We start from the raw sequence: 13513 nt of genomic DNA on the forward strand, positions 1-13513 counted from the left end.
CACTCTGTTCAACCAAGCGAAGTCGTCTCTTGCACCGGGCACAGTGCATGCACCACGCGCATGCACCCTGAGAGGCCCTGGTCTAGGACAACATGTATCTTACCTTTTAATCACTGCTTACTTTTGTGTCAAAAATCTTTACAGAGTTAACCAAGAACTGCAATATTGTTTTAATGCTATTTGTTCGTGGCGTCGACCTCTGTAGATCTTTTGCCACTACTTGCACCATATGATTTGAAACTGCGTGTATTTGTAATTGTGGAAATGTAGAGTGTTGAATGTGAGGAAAGGAACATTAAAGACGACACAAACACTCGGTCCCAAGGCCAGAGGTTGGCGGTCCACATAGCCAGCTCCGAACGTGATGTTGCAGCATGGAAAGCATCTTCTGAAGTGCAGTTCTGCCATCTTCGGATGTCCTTCAGCCATGAATTCCTCCTGCTGCCTACAGACCATTTTCCCTGTATCTTACCTTCAATGATAAGTTGTAATATCTGGTACTTCTCGCCTCTCATAATGTTCCCTAGATATTGGATTTTCCTTTGTTTTTACAGTAGGTAATGGTTCTTTTTGTTTCTTCATGAGATGCAGGACTTCGTCATTTGAAAATTTCAGCACCCAAGGTATTCGGAATAGGCGGCGATATAGGTACATTTCAAAAGCATCAATTCTTTTTTCTATACTTTGGTCAAGGGTCCAGCTTTCACATCCAAAGAGAAAAATGGAGAACACATAGCACCGAATCATTATCATTCTCAATTGCAGACTTAGATCCGATCTTGTAAATAGCTGTTTCATGCTAAAAAAAATTGTCTCCTGGCCTGTTCTATTCTAGATTTTCTAGGAATTACATTCCTCATCTAGCACATTGCTTTGCTCTTGAAAGCATTGACAAACAGGCTAAAGTCTTCACTGCGCTGGACTAATTTGTCTATCATGCGTTGGAGTGCAGGTAATTGATTTGCTATGACAACAGTATCATCTGCGTACCTGATATTGTTAATTGCCTGTCCATTTATAGCTATCCTGCTGTTTTCTTCCAGCAACACTTCCCTAAATACTGCTTTAGAATAAATGTTGAACAAGAGAGGTGATAGCACACATCCCTGACGAACACCTTTTCCGATTGTAGTCGCTTCAGATGTTCTTTGGTCGATTTTTACATCTGCTGTTTGATTCCAGTACAGTGCACTGATAATGCGTAGATCACTTTGGTTAGTACCAGTCGATCTTAATATCTCTACCATATTTTCATATTTCACACAGTCGAAGGCTTTTTTGTAGTCAATGAACCCAGCATATACATCGACATTCATGTCTCTGCACCTCTGTACTAGTACATTTAAGGAGAAGAGTGCTTCACGTGTGCCGACCCCATTTCGGAAACCAAACTGGGTCTGATCCATATGAGATTCACATTTCTTGTAAATCCGGGTGTGTATGATTAGCATAAATATTTTTAGTACATGGAACATCAAACTAATCATACGGCAATCATCACACTGGGAGGAGTTCTGCTTCTTTGGTATTGGTATAAAAGTTAATCTCAGCCAGTCAGAAGGTATTTTTCCTGATGTATGGATAATGTTGAACAACGATGTTAGTAGACTGAGGCCGGTTGAGTCCTGTTCAGCTATTTATTTAACAACTTCAGCGTAAATTCTGTCTGTACCAGTAGCTGAAGTTTAATGGCATTCAATACTTCACTCTTTGTTATTTCAGGACTGGCTTCATTGATTCCTTCGTCAGGTGATGGAGGATCATCTCTGTCATCTTTGAAGATATATTCGACGTATTCGTTCCATCTTTTAAGTTCAACTCCTAAAATAATCTCATTTTTACGTTCCTTAATATTTGTCCGCATCGCTTCCTTTGTAGACCACTCAGCTCTTTCACCTTTTTATATAGGTTAAAGTGATCATGCTTCTCCTGAAGTTCCCCGATTTTCTTGTATTTGTCAGACATCCAGGATTCCTTTGGTTTTGTGCATTTTCTACGTATCTCTTTATGTAGATTTTTGTATTTTATGGCGCCTTTATCTTTATATTTCCTTCTTTCATTCATTAAGCTCCAGGATTTCATTAGTCATCCAGTTTTGCTTTTTGTTGCTGTTAACGTATCCAATGTTATTTCCCTGGACTTTAGTTGTGCTCTCTCTTATGGAGTTTCATGTGGATTCTACTTCTGTATGTTGAGACTCTTTTATTACTTCTATCTTTTCTTCCAGAGCAGCACCAACACTAGTTCTGACATCAGAACTGTTCAATTTTCTGATGTCTATGCGTTTTGATACTTTAAAACACCCTGTAGCGTTTCTAAAGCGTTGTATTTTAAAGTCCATTACTACTCGGCTGTGGTCACTGTTAATGTCGGCACCAGGATAAGCTTTTACTGATTTCACAAATTTCCTCAGTTCTTGTTTCACTACAATAAAATCGATCTGATTCCTGACAGTTTTTTCTTCATTATCTGCGGGTGAAGTCCATGTACTGTATATAGCCTCCTAGGGTGAAGTTTGAAAAAGGTATTAGAAACGAAAACATGTTCTCCGCAAAACTGCACTAATCTGTCTCCCCTTGTGTTTCGTTCACCAAGACCATAGCTCCCTACAATATCACCTTCAGCACCGAGGCCAATCTTTGAGTTGAATTCACCCATGACCAATGTTATCGCTCCTTTCTTTGTAAGTTTCAGTGCTTCATTCAAGGTATCATGGAATGATTCTATTTCTTCATCATCTTTGTCAGAAGTTGGTGTATGAACCTGGATGATATTCATAGGTCTGTGTGATGTTTGCAACCTTACTAACATTACTCGATCACTAATTGGAACCAAATCTAAAACTGATTTTGCAAGCATTGGTGACACAATCATGCCAACTCCATACCTGTGATCAATATCATTTCCTCCAGAAAAGTACAAGGATCCTTCCGTCATAATCTGAATCCCTGATCCAGGCCATCTTACTTCACTTAACCCGAGAATATCAATTTTTCAGCCTGCATCTTTCTGCTTCCACGTTTGCAAGCTACCCTGTCATATATAAGCTGCGTACATTCCATGTAGCAATTCGAACTTTGTTGCCGTACACTTTGATCTTTCCGAAACTGTCATGTTTTCTAGTTATAGCAGCGTTCAAAGCATTCCACGCCCCCCGGAGATCCGAATGGGTGAATAGAAACTCTGCATAATAATTTTAAGTTAAACAGAGCCATGCCATATGAACTTAAAGGGATATCCTTCAGTATATTTAATGCAGTGGTTTCCCGTTGCCTTCCACATCCTAATGCCGTTGACCAGTTGTAGGTTCTTCCACCTTTTGGGACCATTTCCTCTCCCAAGGACAATAGAGTGCCAGAACCTCTACCCGCTCATCCACCCTCAAGGAGACTGTTGGCACTTGGTAGAGGGGATGTTCTTATACCGGAAGATACTCGGTCCCTTCATTCGTTAGCCGCCTGCATATAACAAAATTGTCATAAACCGTCGTTGCCCCTCTCTACCGCGTGGAGGTGAATATCAGGATTTCACCAACGTTGAAGCTGAGACCATAATGGCTTTTCTCTCGATCTTCAGAGAGGAAACATGCTTATACATATCAGATTTGTGAGCTATCAAACGACGCCATTGCCACCAGGCTTAAATTGTACCTGACTGTCGTTTGAATTATTGTTCCCAATAAAGTGTCAACAGATTATTAATTTATTTTATTATGAAACTCAGCCATGTTTCCCAAGGAACTTTCTCTTTCTCTGTCATCTTGTAGGAAAAACGGAGCGTACAAATTGACAGGCAGGCAGCCTAAATAGGGTAAATTAGAATGTCAGCAACGGAATAGCTTAGGCCATAGCACTATTACCTTTCAACAGCCTAAGAATTTCTATTCAAAATCCAATTACGACCTTTTTAATATTAGTTTTATTGAGTTAATATCCGTCAGATAAGTGACACAGTTCGTTTGAGCTTAAGGTTGCGAATCCAAATCGTGGTAGAGTAGGTTGGCAGCTAGAATGTTCATGTGCAAGAAGTCCTACATCAGTATATTAATTGGCATGATCAATACATTTTAGATAAAAATCCCTGTATACTGACATCACTTAACGTATACACACGTGGAGATGACAAACGGAATAATAATAATAATAATAATAATAATAATAATAATAATAATAATAATAATAATAATACCGAGCTCGATAGCTGCAGTCGCTTAAGTGCGGCCAATATCCAGTATTTGGGAGATAGTAGGTTCGAACCCCACTGTCGGCAGCCCTGAAAATGGTTTTCCGTGGTTTCCCTTAAGGCCACGGCCACCTCCTTCCCACTCCTATCTCTTCCCTGTCCCATCGTCGCCATAAGACCTATCTGTGTCGGTGCGACGTAAAGCAACTAGCAATATAATAATGATAATAATAATAATAATAATAATAATAATAATAATAATAAAAACAAAAGAATGGCTGCGCGTACTGCATTCGAGAGACAGAGTGTTAGCACCGCACAATCGGCAGCCCTGAATATGGTTTTACGTAGTCTCTCCTTCTCACACCATGTAAATGCCGAGGCTGTCCCTTAATTAAGGCCATGGCCGCTTCCTTCCCACTCCTAACCCTTTCATGCCCTATCGTCTCCATAATACCTATGCGTGTCGGTGCAACGTAAAGAAAATTGTTAAATAATAATAATAATAATAATAATAATAATAATAATAATAATAATAATAATAATAATAATAAACAAAAGAATGGCTGCGCGTACTGCATTCGAGAGACAGAGTGTTAGCACCGCACAATCGGCAGCCCTGAATATGGTTTTACGTAGTCTCTCCTTCTCACACCATGTAAATGCCGAGGCTGTCCCTTAATTAAGGCCATGGCCGCTTCCTTCCCACTCCTAACCCTTTCATGCCCTATCGTCTCCATAATACCTATGCGTGTCGGTGCAACGTAAAGAAAATTGTTAAATAATAATAATAATAATAATAATAATAATAATAATAATAATAATAATAATCATAATAATAATTGGTTTTAGGTCCCACTATATATTTTAATGGGTTATAGAGACTTCTACTTTTCGAAATCTTGTCCCGCAGTAGTTCTTTTACGTATACTGACACGAGGTTTGCGTATTTGAACACTTATAAACATCACCAGAGTGAGCCGAGATCGAACCTATCAATTTGCTCAGAAGACCGGCATTCTACCGACTGAGCTACTGAGCCCACCCATGAGTGAAAGATTCCTTGCTCTATTAAAGGGTGATGTCGTGTTTAAGAATGAACATGAAATTATTAATATTATTTTTCTATTTTTACCTCACAAACCGCCGGCAGTGTGTTGTTGCAAATAATAATAAATCAACGTGGCGAACAAAAAATTCGGTGTCCCACAAAGATCAGTCCTGGGCCCTCTCTTGTTCACTTCATAATATATAAATGATATCACTAGATCAATTAAGCACTGCAAGTACCAACCTTATGCTGATGATTTGCAATTGTTTTTTTTTTTTTTTTTTTTTGCTATTTGCTTTACGTCCCACCGATACAGATATGTCTTATGGCGACGGTGGGATAGGAAAGGCCTAGGAATGGGGAAAGAAGCGTCCGTGGCCTTAATTAAGGTACAGCCCCAGCATTTGCCTGGTGTGAAAATAGGAAACCACGGAAAATCATCTTCAGGGCTGCCGACAGTGGGGTTCGTACCCACTATCTCCCGATTACTGAATACTGCCCGCACTTTGCAAATTTATTACCACCAAACCAAACCCCATGGCACTACAGCCCTTGAAGGGCCTTGGCCTACCAAGCGACCGCTGCTCAGCCCGATGGCCTGCAGATTACGAGGTGTCGTGTAGTCAGCACGACGAATCCTCTCGGCCGTTATTCTTGGCTTTCTAGACCGGGGCCGCTATCTCACCGTCAGATAGCTCCTCAATTCTAATCACGTAGGCTGAGTGGACCTCGAACCAGCCCTCAGGTCCAGGTAAAAATCCCTGACCTGGCCGGGAATCGAACCCGGGGCCTCCGGGTGAGAGGCAGGCACGCTACCCCTACACCACGGGGCCGGCATTTATTACCACACTAGAACTAATAATATACAACTAGCAATATGTTATCCAAATGCTGACCTTGAGGTAATTAATGGCTATGCAATTAAAAACAACCTTAAATGAAACTTCCATAAAATGCAAACCATTATCACCGGCACATAAAAGAATCTTCACATTTTAAAACAAAATGAATTCCTCCTGTAACTTTAAATAATGATGTTATATCTTACCGTGAATCAGTTGGAGTTATTATAACGGAAACTTTAAGCTGGTCATTGCAAGTTACGAATATCTGTAAGAAAGTGTATTGTGGCTTGCACCCTTTAAAACGGTTCGATTACTAAGAATTCGACTTGTTCAGTCATTATTATTTCCCATGTTCAACTACTGTGATGTAGTTTTTACGGATATAACAAATGGACTAAACTTGGAGCTACAACGCACTAAAAATGCTTGCCTTAAATATGCTATGTATTTACGGTATGATGCTCAATTTTTTCCCTACTATAAACAATTATCTTGGTTACGACTAGACGGCAGGGGTAAACTACATTCAAATACTCTTGTGTACCAGGTGCTTCCGGAAGACATCCCTGATTATCTTTCCAGCAATTTTCGCCACCTTAGTTTTTTACATCTCCATGCCACTCGCTCAGTGTCCCTCCTAGAAATACCTGATCACCGAACAACTATACTGTACACCATCGATCATTCACTATCGCCACTTCGGTGTGGTGGAATGCTCTCCCCAAAAACATCACTGATGCTGCATCAAAAACTACATTTAAAACCTCTTATCATCAGTTCTTCATTAATTGCTTCCAGTAAGGTACCTGTATGAGTGGAACAAGAGTGTGTGTGTGTGTGTGTGTGTGTGTGTGTGTGTGTGTGTGTGTGTGTGTGTGTGTGTGTGTGTGTGTGTGTGTGTGTGTGTGTGTGTGTGTGTGGAACTGATGTCACGAGATTATTATACAATTAAATTTAAAACATCCGTGCTGTATTTACCAATTAGAAATAAACATAGCTAGTACTAATTACAGTAACTTAGATCTAGTATTGCAAGAATACAATTCGTTAATTTCACTTAATATTCTTATTAAGTTTACTAGTATTTTTACTTTTTTATTTATTTTCTTTGTGTATTGAAATGCGTATTTTTCAAATCTTCATTATGTAGGCAGTTCCTTTTTCCCTTCTTTCTTCTTTGTGTGTATATATTAATTTTTCTGTCTTAAACATTAGTATTATTTGTAGTTCTTAGTATTTTAAGTTTATCAGTTTCATTCTATTAATAAGTATTAATATGTGTGTGGTTAAGTGTAAGAAAGGGCCAGGAGCCCTAACTTCGCCACAGATATTCAAGTAAATGAGAAGAAGAAGACAGAAACACTGTGAACAGAATACAGGCATCTATTATTAATCTCAGGTTTCATTCGACTTTATGACATTAATAGCTGATGTAGCCGTGCTTCACCACGGAATTCTACATTGTATTATATGAATTATAAGTGAAGTAGTGTACACGTTGTAAGATATTACTGTATTGCATAGTACCCCAGAAACACAATGGGGAGGTCGCCATACATCGTTTATCATGTAAAGGCGGGGTCAGGGAATTTCACTGGTAAGGATAGACCCCCTTGCCTACTTTCCGTCGCAATCGAGTTCAGAAATTTTCATTATGATGGCAATCCCCCGTGCCTACTGCAAGTTGGACAGCTTTCATTACAATGACAATCCCCCGAAAGACGGTCTCTGTGGTTTTCCGAAATTCACAAGAGACTTTCCAATGCACCTTCCAATGCACAAAAAACCAACATGACAGCAATAATAACGCAAAGAAACGCATGCTCAATACGTATCTGCGTCATAGCAAATTCATAGGAAAAATTATTAATGATTGAGATTATTATTCCAATATATATGGGATAATTGGCCAGAGTATGGATATCGTGTAAAGAACTCAGCGCTAATATTTTTCGTAACAACATGGAGAATGTTAAGAATCAGGAAGGATGTGACTGAGCGAGAGGTAAAACGATTTCCATTATAATATATTATATTGATGCAGTATATTGCAGTACATCCACGCCGTGATGGCTCACCGAGTATGTTTCTGTTTTTGGATTCGTCACTTGCTTAATTTAATCAAGTTCCTTTCCAGTCAAAGCATTAAAATAAGATGAACGAACTCACACGCAACGTTAGTGTACGTTACTCAAATTGACGCAGAGTCATTTGTATGAGGTTTGTTCTTGTTTACTGCGAAAAGTAAAGAAAAGGCGAGAACGTGAGTGGGTGCCATGAATCGCACTCGAATGCATGTACCTGTTTTTTAATTAAATAGTGCAGTTTACGCCATTTTGTGGCATATTTTATTCGTTTAAAGTAAGGACATTCCACTCCAACCCTCACAAGTATACACCAACACACAGAAAAGCATTCTTTTCTCAGAAATGATTAGAGTTACGAAGATAATTATATAAACTTTTTTATGGAAAATGGAATGTCGTGTTCACCTACTCTGCTCAACATTTTTATTAGGACTAAGTGTTCAGGCAGCTTATTCACGTTCAAGAGTCTCAGGCTTACGTTTACCTCTGACTTGCTTCACAATTTCTTCTGATACATGACCGTCTCAGAAGACAGTGGTAAAACATAGAATAGCATCCTTTTCTGGAATACGGTTAGAATTATGAAGGAAATGATTAAAATTTTTATAGGTAATCGAATTTTAAATACACTCGCTCACTCTACTATTTAATACGGTAGGGCAAAATGTTTAGGCAGGGTATTCACTTTTAATGGTCCCAGGTCTACGTTTCCGGATGACTTGATCCATATTTACTGTAACTTCCCTGCATGTAACCCTTAATATACACTATAATAGTAAGTATCCTATATGCCAACGAAATGTTACAGCTGTAAGCTTGTCAAATTTTAGCTCGGTCCGTCAAGTAGTTTTAACGTAAACGAAAACAAGACGAAGACAAGACAAGAAGACCAAGGATAAAACATACTCCACGATCAGAAAAACATTTTTTTCTCGAAAAATATTAGAGATACGAAGAAAATTCATATTTTTTCTGAGAAATCACGTTTAAAGTACACTTGGTGCCCTGTATTGTTCAATAGGACGAACCGTTTAGGCAGTTTATTCATTTATAAACGTCCCAAGCGTACGTTTATCTCTGACTTGCTACACATTTCTTTCGCTACATGACCCACTTAAAAATTAGCGTAATAGTAAGTAGCCTATGTATTCGTCAAAGGTATCTGTTATAGTAAGCTTGCCAAATTTCTGTTTCATGTCAAGTTGTGTTTACGTGAAAAATCACAGACAGACAAACAAACTTTGATATTTATTATTGCTGACATTTCGCCTTCAAACACGATTCTCGCAGGAACCGTTAGAAATTCCTGGACGATACATGGCCTCTGTTACCCGGAATTATGTTACGTTTCAAACAACGAAAGAAATCTCAAAATCGGTCCGGTAATTTCTGAGATTACACGTTACATTTTGATGATGATGATGATGCTACTTGCTTTACGTCCCACTAACTACTTTTACGGTTTTCGGAAACGCCGAGGTGCCGGAATTTCGTCCCGCAGGAGTTCTTTTACGTGCCAGTAAATCTACCGACACGAGGCTGACAAATTTGAGCACCTTCAAATATCACCGGACTGAGCCAGGATCGAACCTGCCAAGTTGGGGTCAGAAGGCCAGCGCCTCAACCGTCTGAGCCACTCAGCCCGGCCCGTTACATTCTAACAAACTCACAGTCTCTACATATCAGTAACAAATTATTCTTAAATTAATGCAGAAAGGCATTAAGAAACTACGGTACCTTCCTTCCTTCGTTCCTTATCTTTTGTGTTATTTCTCCCTTTCACCAAAATGTGCCTTCCCTTATATCGGCTGGCCCGCCCAGACCTATTATTTGGTTTTATGGAACCCAACCAACATTAGATTTCTTCTTGAAAATCCACAGCCTGTTTCCAGTCGTTTGACCGGGTCAGGAATGGAATGAATGAAGCCCCCATCTAGCGGCAAGGATAGGAAATGTGCCGGCTGCCGAAGGGTGTCGAACTACTCTGGGCCAATGATAACTGACTGAGAGATGAAATGAAATGTTAATAGAAAGTGTTACTGGAATGAAAGATGTCAGGGAAAACCGGAGTACTCGGAGAAAAACCTGTCCTGCCTCCGCATTGTCCAGCACAAATCTCATATAGAGTGACCGGGATTTGAACCACGGTATCCAGCGGTGAGAGGCCGGCGCGCTGCCGCCTGAGCCACGAAGGCTTCTAGATTTCCCCTTAAGCTCGATAATTCTCCGCATCTTGCCTGTGTGTCGGCAAAGTAAATGAGACATGGAACAAGCAAATGAAATCCGTCCAATCATACGGGTTACATCACAGCACTTACGATGTATTTTAGTTATGTTTATGGAAAAACAAGGCAGAGTAGTAACGCTAGTACGACGAACGGTTTTCTGACAAATGACTACCAACTAGCAATACGTTACGAAACCTTGAAAGACGATTGATTGGGGTCAACTGGGACACTTGGACATGTACCTCCTGATAGAGATGCTCCTATAACATCTGTTCCAAGCGAAGAGACTGTTTGGAATACTCTACGTAATAATCCTCATATTGGCACACAGGCACTTGCAATATCCGTACAACCCACAGTTACACAAGCAGCACGTGTTTTCAGAGTTCGAGTAACATTTTGTCAATATGTATTAAGCAGTGTCAGTCGCTTAAGTGCGGCCAGTATCCAGTAATCGGGAGATAGTGGGTTCGAGCCTCACTGTCGGCAGCCCTGAAGATGGTTTTCCGTGGTTTCCCATTTTCACACCAGGCAAATGCCGGGGCTGTACCTTAGTTAAATCCACGGCCGCTTCCTTCCAATTCCTAGGCCTTTCCTGTCCCATCGTCGCCATAAGACCTATCTGTGTCAGTGCGACGTAAAGCAAATAGCAAAGAAAAAAATTAAGCAGTGTAACCAAAGAATAATGATTTCACAACGATGGAACTGCGAATCGGCACAGTATGCACTGTTAGAGCACGGATGTCCTCATGGATGAGACAGGAAGCATTTCAAGTGCAGTGGGGAGTAAATGTCTGGTGTGGAATCTAGGGCGACTCCTAATCGGAGCATACTTCTTCGACAGCCATCTGACAAGAGCAGGCTACCTTTTTTTTTTTTTTTTTTTTTTTTTTGTTTAATGATCTCCCACAGCTGCTGGAAAACGTGCAACTGATCGACCGATTACGAATTTGGTTTCAACAGGACAAAGCACCACTGCACGGATCAGTACTCGTTCAGAGCCGTGTTCATGCTTCAGATCCTAATAAATAGACAAGGAGGGAAGGACCTGTTCCCTGATCACCCGATCGTACACTACTTGATGTCTTCTACAATGCGATCAAAGCAGGTGGAGTATGCACAGCAAATGATCACCGAGGTATGCCAAGCTGTTACAACTGGCATGTTACAGCGAACAAGAATGTCTTTAGGTACAACATCGTACTGAAATCTGTATAAACCAAGGCTGTCAATACTTCGAGCACTTGGTCTGCTGAATATACAGAATACCCTGCTTCGTACCTGCAGACCATCATGTCGTCTGGCTACGTAACATCTGACAAAACGGTCCTTTTAAGGAAAAAACCAAAATTCACTCGTTGGAACAAGTAGGTATGTGCCCGCATCACATCCATTGTTAGGCGCTTAAAGTGAAAAATAAAGTGTACCAGCTATGAAGTGAACCGGTTTCCTGGCAGCTTGAATCCGTAATAGCATCGATACTTAATTTAGCCACCTTAGCTACTAAGAACCGTGGTGTATAATGGCCACATATGAGGTCTGTTCGCAGTCCTGGGAGGAGCACGATGACACTTCCTATCCAAATGTATGCTAGTGTTATTCGCGGCTGTAACTGATTTAAATATTAATTCTAGTTTACGTAATTTAAATAACATCGGCGCTGATAATTTCACCTATATTCTCGAACAAGAATTCAAGGGTATAGTTGAACTAAGGTAATAAATTATCAGGTACAAATGTTTTTAGGTCCGCCTCTGTGATGATGTGATTAGCGTGATTAGCTGCCACCCCCGGAGGTCCGGGTTCGATTCCCGGCTCTGCCACGAAATTTGAAAAGTGGTACGAGGGCTGGAACGGGGTCCACTCAGCCTCGGGAGGTCAACTGAGTAGAGGTGGGTTCGATTCTCACCTCAGCCATCCTGGAAGTGGTTTTCCGTGGTTTCTCACTTCTCCTCCAGGCAAATGCCGGGATGGTACCTAACTGAAGGCTACGGCCACTTCCTTCCCTCTTCCTTGCCTGTCCCATCCAATCTCCCCATCCCTCCACAAGGCCCCTGTTCAGCATAGCAGGTGAGGCCGCCTGGGCGAGGTACTGGTCATTCTCCCCAGTTGTATCCCCGACCCAAAGTCTGAATCTCCAGAACACTGCCCTTGATGCGGTAGAGGTGGGATCCCTCGCTGAGTCCGAGGGAAAAACCGACCCTGGAGGGTAAACAGATTACGAACGAACAAATGTTTTTTAGGATGACTATACGAGTTTTTAGGTTAGGTATTTCCAAAAAATAAGGGGTGAGTGGGTCATCCGCTATATATTTGATTGCCTTAGGCTCAAAATCTCTTTGTTTTGGGGGTGATAACTCGGTAATACTTAAGATTTTGCTATGAAGTACTAGCCAAATTATGAATAAAGCCCTGCAGAATCGAGTAACCATCTGCTCGGCGTCTGCGACTTCACTGGTGTCAAAAGCTAGAGCTCATTTGGACGGCGAAATGGAGATCTGTTGTATTTTCAGATGAGAGCCGTTTCTGTCTTGGTGGCAGTGATGGCCGTAAGTTAGTAAGAAGGGAGCCAGTTTAGTGCTTCGAACCAAGCTGTCTATGGCGTCGACACACTGGAAATACACCAGGAATTATGGTCCGGGAAGCGATTTCCTTCGACAACAAGAACACTCTTGTCGTTATTCCAAGAACCGTAACAGTGGATTTGTACGTCAAATTAGTGAATGAATCAGTTGTGCCGCAGTATACAAGTGGGTGTTTTCCTACATAATAACTCTCGTCCTCAAACCACTGCCATGGCCCAACGTGCTCTACAGAGTGTCAATCAGTTTCATTGGATCACCAGACCTTTCACCCATTGAAGACATATGGGATATTATGGTACGACAAATCCAGCGTCATGCAATACCGGTGTCAATTGTTGTTGATCTTACTGACCAAGTGAAACAGGCGTGGATCTCCAACAAAATGGTATGCTGCACCTGTACAACACAGTGCATGCACGTTTAAAGGCTTGCGTTCAAAATCGTGACGACGACAGCAGTTATTAATGTACCACCACGTCACATGTCTTCTTGGGCATATTTAAACCTGTGGCCTGGAAACTTTAATAAGTATGTT

Source organism: Anabrus simplex, chromosome 1, assembly GCF_040414725.1.
Source record: "Anabrus simplex isolate iqAnaSimp1 chromosome 1, ASM4041472v1, whole genome shotgun sequence".
Lineage (NCBI taxonomy): Eukaryota > Metazoa > Arthropoda > Insecta > Orthoptera > Tettigoniidae > Anabrus > Anabrus simplex.